The following is an 8,207-nucleotide window of genomic DNA, read 5'->3' on the forward strand; positions in this document are numbered from 1 at the left end:
ACCGATAAGAGCGTCTTGTGGTCATCTGTTTTAGGTATTAAAACCATGTGCGCACTCCTGAAAGACGGTGGCACCCGTTGCTTTTCGTATGCCTCCGCGTATACATGCTGCAATACTTTAGCAAGCCAAGGTGCAAATGCCTTGTAGAAAGCAGCTCCTAATCCATCGGGACCTGGCGACTTGCCTGCAGGAAGTTCTTCGATTGCGCGTTCTATTTCCCGCACGCTTATCGGTTCCTCCAGACTAGCTTTGACCTCGTCATCGACACGTGGCATGAAATTTAAAAACCGTGCTTCATATTCATCTCCCGCATGGATTGGGACCCCGAACAATTGGCGGTAATGTTCTATGAAGGCCTGTTCTATCATATTCTTGTCAGAAGTAACACCATCACGATAAGTAATCTGTCCTATCTCATTTTTTCTCGCATACCGCTTTTCATCAGCAAGAGCGCGTTTGTTCGGCGTTCCATCAGCCCATAGTCTTTCCGCACGTGCCCTAATAACTGCTGCTCTATATTTTTCTCTGTCAATGGCTTCCATCTCGCTTTTTATTTTTCTAATTTCTTCGCGATACTTTCCCGGCTGCGCACTATCCATTGAAATAAGGAAATCGAGTTCCTTCTGGAGCTCGTTTTCTCTCATTTTTTCATTATAGCGTCTAGTGGTGCCTATCTCAATCGCAGCCATCTTCACGTGGACCTTAAAGTCTTCCGATGCTTCCGCGTAATGTAAAAACTTATTTCTTAACAAGTTTCTAATCTGGCTGGTAACATCATTCACAAACTTCTCATCATCCAAGTGTTTTTCGTTAAACTTCCACATCGCCCAATCAAACCGCAGTTTTTTTGGGCTTGGTACCCAGTGTAAACCATACTATGCTATGGTCGCTAAAAGACACCGGCTGTACAACATAGCTATCGCAAAAAGGCACTAGATCTAACGAGATATAGGCTCTGTCAAGTCTTGCCTGGCTATCTCGCTGATAGTGCGTAAATGGCGGCTGCAATGTACTGGCCATAAGGCGACCTACATTTTCTAGGTTGTAATCGCTTATTAAAGTGTTTAAGAACACTGCACTCCTGTCACGAGCGGTAGTACGTTTAGCGCGATCTTCTGCATAACACACACAGTTAAAATCACCCAGAAAAATGATCTGTCTGTCGCATTGAAGGTACCGTTCGACCTCCGTGAAGAAAACTTCCCTTTCGTTTATGTCATTTGGCGCATACAAACAGATAAGCCTCCATTGTGATCCGCTAAAATGAAAGTCGAGGACTATCAGTCTTCCGTTTTCGTTCACAGTGACGGCCTCTTCACTTATACCAATGCCTCTTCGAACCAAGACAGCGCAGCCACCAGACGTGCCGACAGCGTGACAGATGCATACGTTGTAATATGTTTTAAAGGGCATTACCATTTTGTTTGTTTGCTCCTTACTTTCAACTTTCGTCTCTTGTATGGCGATAATATTGCTACGTACCAGTGGCATCGTGGTCCACAAGACGAAGAAAAGGACGACAATAGGATAGACTGGCGCGAGCTGTTCCTATCGGCAGCGCTGCTCGGTGAACTACTTGTAAATACATCTGTTGCTAGTCCTTCGAGTCTCTGTTTATATTCCCCGTAACATATTTGGTGGAGCGGTGCGATCCCCGTCCTCGCCACGGAACTCCGCAGCGGGCGTTCGCTCGCGGCTTTCAACATGGCCTCTCAAGACTCGAATGCACCCACTCCGGTCGTCACGCCTCCTGTCCTGCCTTCCAACCCAGCGGCCGCAACAACTTTCGTGACGCTTCCCGTCTTGAAAGACCCTGGCGTGTTCTCGGGCGTCGAGGGTTCCGATGTCGACCAATGGCTGCGCCTTTACGAACGTGTCAGCGCCAGTTACAGGTGGGACCCCACACTCATGCTCGCGAATGTCATCTTTTACTTGGACGGAACCCCTCGTGTCTGGTTTGACACACACGAGCATGACATTACAAGCTGGGACAGCTTCAAGGAAAAGATCCGTGAGCTTTTTGGAAACCCTTTTGGTCGTCGACAAGCCGCAAAGCATGAATTATCTACTCGCGCGCAAACTTCCACTGAGTCCTACATCAGTTATATTCAAAGTGTCCTAGCACTCTGCCGCAGAGCCGACGAAAACATGTCCGAGCCAGAAAAAGTTGCGCACATCCTGAAGGGTATCGCCGACGATGCGTTTAACTTGCTGGTATTTAGTAACGTTACGTCTGTTGATGCGATCATTCAAGAATGTCGCCGCCTGGAACAGGCTAAAAGCAGACGCATCTCACATCAGTTCCAACGCCTTCCGAATACCGCAGCGACGTCATCTTGCCTGGACACATATCGTCCTCCAGACACTTGCGATAACTTAACACGACTCGTCCGGCGCGAACTTGAAGCAGCCGCTCCAGCTACAGTGCCACCACCGCACCCTGACCACTCTCCTTCAATCCCCTTGCCCCTAATTCAAGCAGTCGTGCGACAGGAAATTGCCAGCATGGGTATTTGCTCCATTTCGACGCCTCCCCGTACCGACTTCCAGCAACAATTCACGACTCCACGTCCATTCCCCTCTGGCTCTCCATCAACATTCCGCAATCCGTCCGCATGGCGAACACATGATGACAAGCCCATTTGCTTCTCTTGTCACCGTATTTGTTGTGTCGTGCATATCAATTAAGGCACATCAAAGGAAACATTCGTTCCTCATTCTTTATTTCGTCTTCGTCGTCTTCGCTGAGGCGGCCGCCGAGCACGTGCCATCTCCTGGCGCCGTAGTCGGCAGTGACGCCTTATACGACATATCCCCTTTTGCGAAAAAAAAAAAAAAGTTGCTACCTAATATAGTCCTTGAACTTCTGCGGTGTCTTCTTCTTACGAGTGCTCCTTCTAATACGCGCTTGAGATCCCGACATATTGGGTGAAACTTGCGCACTGTCTGCTGCGAGTGGTTCAGGAGAGTCCGCATTTTCATGATTATGCTCTCTTGACGTGCCAGGATGCGATAGATCACCCATAACTGTACCAGACGATTGAGTGGATGCCGGTGACCAGTTCATAACAGCAGATGTGCCTGATCTCATTTTGCTGACAGCTGCAGGGTGAACAGCAGCTAACTTGGACGCGTTCCACACTCGTCCATCTTCCAACAAGTACGAGGCTGGTCCACGCTTTTCAACGATCTTCTTGGGTGCAGAGAACTGTGAAGATAGCTTCCCAGGAATGGCAGATAATTTAACCCGCACGTAATCACCAACGGCGAAGTTTGGTTCCTTGGCTCCGCGTTTTTCATCCGTATAGCTCTTCGACCTGGTTTGCTTGTTTTTCACGCGCTCTCGCAACTGCTCAATCGCCCTTGACGGGTCCGTGCTGAAGCATTTGTCGGGCATGCCCACTATGTCGAGCCTTGTTCGAGGTTGGCGTCCATGAAGAAGTACAGCGGGCGCAACACCAGTTGTCGCGTGAGGCGTACATCGATATATTTGCAGGTAATCAAGCATGGCTATTTTTATATCACGGCGTTCAAACAGAGCCAGTTGTATGTATGACTTCAATACCCTGTTGAATCGTTCCACCAAGCCGTTAGCTTGCGGGTGGTACACAGAAGAGTTGTAATGCTTGATTCCACGTTCTGCGAGAAATTCTTCAAAATTTGCTGATGAAAACTGTGGCCCATGATCGGATACGAGACCACGTGGGTATCCTTCGCGTGCAAAAAGTTCAAGTAAGAATTTCTTCACTGTAGGTGTGGTCGCGTCTCTTACGAAAGCCACTTCAGGCCACTTGCTGTAATAGTCAATGATTGTAATGGCAAAACGGCAGTCGGCTGAAGCTTGCGTGAAAGGTCCTACGATGTCGATTGCAACTTTTTCCCAAGCTTTGTCAGGAAGAGGAACGGGTTGCATTGGCGCTGCAGAGGTACGTGCAGACTTGTCACAGGACTGGCAAATCACACATGTGCGCACAAGCTCTTCAATGTGACTGTCCATGCACGGCCACCAATAGGACTCTCTCAGGCGAGCTTTGGTGCGACTAATGCCTGGATGTGACTCATGGGCCAGATCCATAAAACGGCGTGTCATAGACGCTGGCACGACAATCCTTTCACCCCGGCACAAGATATCATTTACAACTGAGAGTTCAGCTCGCACATGAAAGTAAGCCAGCAGCTCTTTCGACAAGGATTTTTTGTCAGGCCAAGAGGTAATCGTGAAGTGCTTGGCTTGAGAGAGAGCGGGGTCGTTGGCACTGGCTTCTTGAAGCTCTTGCATGGTAACGACTGGAGACAGGAAGCATATGAATTCTTCTTCGGGTGCATCGCGGAGTAAACTCTGTACGGGCAGCCGGGAAAGAGCGTCAGCCACGACGTTTTCGCTACCCTTTCTGTATTCCACGGTGTAGTTGTAGCACAGCAACCGTGAGGACCAGCGCGCAATCCTTAATGGACGGTGACCGGTACCTTTCGTTGAAAGAAGCGTAACCAATGCCGCATGGTCAGTCCGTAAGATGAAAGGTCTCCCCCACAGGTAAACGTGCCAATGTTCGCAAGCCCAGACGCAGGCAAGAGCCTCGCGTTCGCCAACTGAGTACTGCCGTTCATGTGGCTGCAGGGTACGCGAGGCGAACGCGACAGTTTGCAGTGAGGTTCCGTTATCTTGCTGAAGTACCGCACCTAATCCATATCCTGAGGCATCAGTCGTGACGTACACCGGTAAGTGAGGATCGAAAAGATGAAGAACCTCGCAAGATGTTAGAAGAGCTTTCAGTCGCTCCAAACTGCCTTGTGCTGCCGCAGTCCAAACGAAAGGTGCATTTCCTCGAAGCAAGGCACGCATTGGCTCCACAACGTCAGAAAAATGGGGGATGAACTTGGAGTAGAAACCTGCAAGTCCCAGCATCGAACGAAGTTCGTTGATGTTTTTAGGTGAGGGTGCCTTGGTTATCGCCTCAATGGATGACATAAGTGGGAATAACCCTCTAGCGCTGACAACATGACCAAGAAAAGTCAGCTCTGCGACGTCAAAAACACACTTGTGGTTCAACCTGAGGCCCGCATCAGAGAGCCGTTTCAAAACAGCGCGCAAATTGCCCAGATGATCCTCGCGGGAGCGTCCATACACGATGATGTCGTCAATGTAAAATAAGACGCATTTGCACCCTTTTAGGATCAAATGCATCATCTTTTGAAATGCTGAGGGCGCCGATGCTAGTCCGAAGCAAACCCTTTTGAAGCGAAAGAGTCCGTCATGAGTTATGAAGGTAGTAAGGTCACGGCTCTCTGGACTGAGTGGTAACTGGTGGTACGCAGAAGCTAAGTCGAGCTTTGAGAATCGCTGCGCCCCAGCCAAGCAGTTCAGTAGTTCTTCAGTTTGTGGCAAAGGAAAACTGTCCACTACCACAGCTTTGTTTGGCTCCCGTAGGTCAACGCACATGCGAATCGAGCCATCCTTTTTCCTAGCTACCACAATGGGTGACACCCACTCTGACGAGTCGACGCGCTCAATGATGCCCTGGGCTTCTAATTTTTGTATTTCTGCCGAGACTTGCTCGCGAATGACAAGTGGCAGCCGTCTCAGCTTGCTGGCCACTGGTTGAACAGACGCGCGAACTTTGACCTTGTGACAGAAGCCTTTAACAGTTCCGAGCTCTTTTGAAAATAGGTGCTCGAATTCGAAACGTAACTCTTCAGGCAACACAGGAGTTTCTTGCGTCATCAGAAGACACTTAAGCGGTGACCCCTGAATCTTCATGTCCAGAGCCGCGATGCCATCTAATCCAAGAATGGTTGTTCCTCCAGGCACAACGTACAATAAGATAGAAGTGCATCGACCATGGAATGAGGCCGCAGCAATGAAACATCCTTGAATTGGAATGGCGGACTTGGAATAATCGAGAAGCTGAACGGACGTAGATGTCAGAGGATACACTTTAGAAAAGTGACGTTTGTAAAGGTCCTCAGCCAGAATGGAAACCGATGATCCAGTGTCTATCAAGAATGACACAGAAATTCCCTCAATTTCTAATACTGCGTAAATTCCTTTCTTTCGGCTCCAGATTTGACACACACTTAAGTGTTCGTCTGGGTCAGCTGTATCGCTATCTTCCGCGACATGCTGAACATTTTTCGCGAACTTTCGTAGCGACTTGCACACCTTTTCCAAATGGCCAATTTTCTCACATTTTCGACACTTATGTGTCTTGGCCTTGCACTGAGGGCTATTTGCAAGGTGCTCCGCCGAACCACAACGATAGCATTCCTGCTCTTTGAAGGATCGTTGACTTTGACTTTGCGTCTTATAGCATGTGCACGTGCTACAATGCTTCTCTCTCTCCTTTGAATTATTTTTAACACGATGAACTTGTAATTCCTTTCGGGACAGTTCTCTGGCTTCACTTGTCGCTTGATCATGCTGTTTTGCAATAGTAAGGGCCCTTGAAAGCGTTAGGGACTCTTCCAGCAGAAGGCGTTCACGTAAATACTCGCTGGTCGTTTTCTCTATCAGCTGGTCGCGTATCATGTCGTCCGCCAAGTCACCGAAATCGCACGCTCCTACCAAACTTCTCAGAGCGGTGATGTAATCCGCCGCAGTCTCACCTGGGGCTTGTGTACGTCGACGAAACCGGTGACGCGCAGTAGTGACGTTCACCTTGCTCCTGCAATGACCTTCCAGCGTCGCGATGGCACGGTCGAAGTCATCCGGGCTAGGAGACGCCAACGTCCCTTCCGTGGGGCTCGAAGCCGCAAGGCCCGGGTCGTCCGTTGCCGTCAGAGTCTGGAAGATGCGCTGTCCTTCCAAGCCCAAGCAGTTGAGCAGAATCGCCTTCCGCCGAAGAGCAGGTAGGTCGGAGGCGCCCGAAGCAACCATGTAATTCTTGAAGGCTTGTATCCATTGCTCCCAAGGGATGACCGGGTGTCCAGGTGACGGCAGGAATGGGGGTGGTGGTTGTAGTCCAGAAACACTCATCGTAGAGGACGACAGGCGTACGTACAACACTCACGAAGATGAAGGTCAGACCGGTAGCACATGGGCTCGTAAATCCTCGTCGCCAAAATATGTTGTGTCGTGCATATCAATTAAGGCACATCAAAGGAAACATTCGTTCCTCATTCTTTATTTCCTCTTCGTCGTCTTCGCTGAGGCGGCCGCCGAGCACGTGCCATCTCCTGGCGCCGTAGTCGGCAGTGACGCCTTATACGACAGTATTGGGCACGTTTCTCGCCATTGCAGAAGTCGCTGGGGTCCTCCTACACAAACTTTCCAGCGTTCTTCCAATGGCCGTCCCGTTTATCGTCATGCGACCAGCCCAGACCACTTTGCCCCTCAGGAACCTGTGCGTGATCCCCGCTACTCCCGCTCACCATCGCCCCAACGTCGCCAGTCTCGTTCTCCCCAGCCCCGCCGACCACCTTCGCCCGCCTTCCCACGCCGCTCCTCGACGGAAAACTAAATGTTGCAGCCCCTGGAGGTGGCGCTGCATCAATGGGACTGACCGCAAATCCTCTATTGACCATACAGACGAAACGGAACCTTATCGATGTACAAGTGGACGGTGTGCATGTGACTGCTCTTGTCGACACTGGGGCTCAACTTTCCGTCATGACCACTGATTTTCGCCGAAAGCTCAAGAAAGTTCTCACACCTGCGACGACTAAGTTCATCCGTGTTGCCGACGGGGGAACAGCATCTGTCGTTGGAATGTGCTCCGCTCATGTAAGCATCGCTGATCGCCACACAGTTGTTCTCTTCGCCGTCCTTGAAAAATGCCCACATGACGTAATCCTAGGCCTCGACTTCCTGTCCGCACATTCTGCCCTCATTGACTGTTCGGCCAGTACACTCCGTCTTCACTTGCCCATAACAGACCCTGCTGCACCACGGCCGAGTCGCCTCTGCACTGCCCGACATGCTCGCCTTCCAGCCCAAACACTGACCTACGTCGAGTTCGTATCAAGACCACCAGTTCCCGACGGCGACTATGTACTGACACCTATCACCGATGTCCTCATCAGCCGCGGCATTACATTACCGCACACCGTTCTGTCTGTCGCAGGGAACTTCACGTGCCTTCCAGTTGTCAATTTTAGCTTGCACACCTCAAGTGCTGCCGCAAGGCATCGCTTTGGCATCGCTGTCCACCTTAGAAGACAACGCAGTGAATGCTTTCACGGTGGCCACTCCTTCCGAAACCTCTGCCCAG

The sequence above is a fragment of the Rhipicephalus sanguineus genome, unplaced genomic scaffold (assembly GCF_013339695.2).
Source record: "Rhipicephalus sanguineus isolate Rsan-2018 unplaced genomic scaffold, BIME_Rsan_1.4 Seq434, whole genome shotgun sequence".
Taxonomy (NCBI): Eukaryota; Metazoa; Arthropoda; class Arachnida; order Ixodida; family Ixodidae; genus Rhipicephalus; species Rhipicephalus sanguineus.